The following is a 1,307-nucleotide window of genomic DNA, read 5'->3' as shown; positions in this document are numbered from 1 at the left end:
GCCATTGGCGGGCCGGGCGGGGCCACGGCGGCACCCCTTCGCTGCCGGGCCGGCCTGCGGGCCCCCGGCCCGGACTCCTGGGTTCTGTGCCCAGCTGGGGGGGGCAGTAGGGGTTGGTGGTTGGGAGCCCGGACTCCTGGGTTCTGTGCCCAGCTGGGGGGGCAGTAGGGGCTAGTGGTTAGAGCGGGGGGGGGGAGCTGGGAGCCCGGACTCCTGGGTTCTGTGCCCAGCTGTGGGGGGGCAGTAGGGGTTGGTGATTAGAGCGGGGGGGGGTTGGGAGCCCGGACTCCTGGGTTCTGTGCCCAGCTGTGGGGGGGGAGCGGGGGCTGGTGGTTAGAGCGGGGGGGGGGGGGTTGGGAGCCCGGACTCCTGGGTTCTGTGCCCAGCTGGGGGGGCAGTAGGGGCTAGTGGTTAGAGCGGGGGGGGGCTGGGAGCCCGGACTCCTGGGTTCTGTTCCCAGCTGGGGGGCAGTGGGGGCTAGTGGTTAGCGCTGGGAGCCCGGACTCCTGGGTTCTGTTCCCTGTTGTGGCCCTGACCCGGTGCCTGTCCTTGGGCAGATTCCCATCCTTCCCTCCTGTGCGCCTCACTGTCTCCAGCGCCCCCCAGGCCTGTGCCAGCTGGATCCCACCGGCTCCTGGCCCCGCAGCGCTGGGACTCCACGGGCCCCTCCACCGCCCTGGGGCCACCGGGGCTTTTCAGAGCCCCCCGAGCTGCAGAGCCCTTCACGCCCCCTCCCTGCGGGCAGCCGAGAAACCCAGCGCGTTTAAGGCCCCAAACTGCCAGCAACAAAGGTGGCACCTGAATCCTCTTCGGACAGAGCCAGGGCCAGGGACCGGGGGGGAGGGGGGGACTCGGTCCGGGCGGGGGGGAGCAGTTCCCGGGGGGGCCAGGGACCGGGCAGGCTGGAGACAGTGAGGCGAGAGGGGTCGCCTCTTGCAGACAAAAGCCCCTGGACGTTCCCCGCCCCTCAGCTCCTTCCCCAGTGCTCCCACCCACCCTTGCGGGCCCTTTAGCTGCCCCCTGTGGATCCGATGCCCATCGGACTCTGCCCACTTGGCACAGCCCGTGCCCCCCAGCCCGTCTCCCCCCGGAGCTCTGTGCCTCTGACCCAACCTGCTGCCCCACGGCTGCCGAGCACCGAAGACACATGATGAGGGGCCACTTGATGAAGCGCAGGCTCGGCTCCCAGGCCCTGCAGCGGGCACAGAATGGGCCGCGCTTGTGAAAGTCACAGGAAAGGGAACGAACCCACCCCCAGGACTATAAAGCTTCTGGGTGACACCAGGACCAAACCTCCCCTCAGCGCT

This window comes from Caretta caretta, chromosome 20, assembly GCF_965140235.1.
Source record: "Caretta caretta isolate rCarCar2 chromosome 20, rCarCar1.hap1, whole genome shotgun sequence".
In the NCBI taxonomy this organism is placed as follows: Eukaryota; Metazoa; Chordata; order Testudines; family Cheloniidae; genus Caretta; species Caretta caretta.
The sequence above is the reverse complement of the archived record's forward strand: the minus strand, read 5'-3'. Positions refer to the sequence as shown.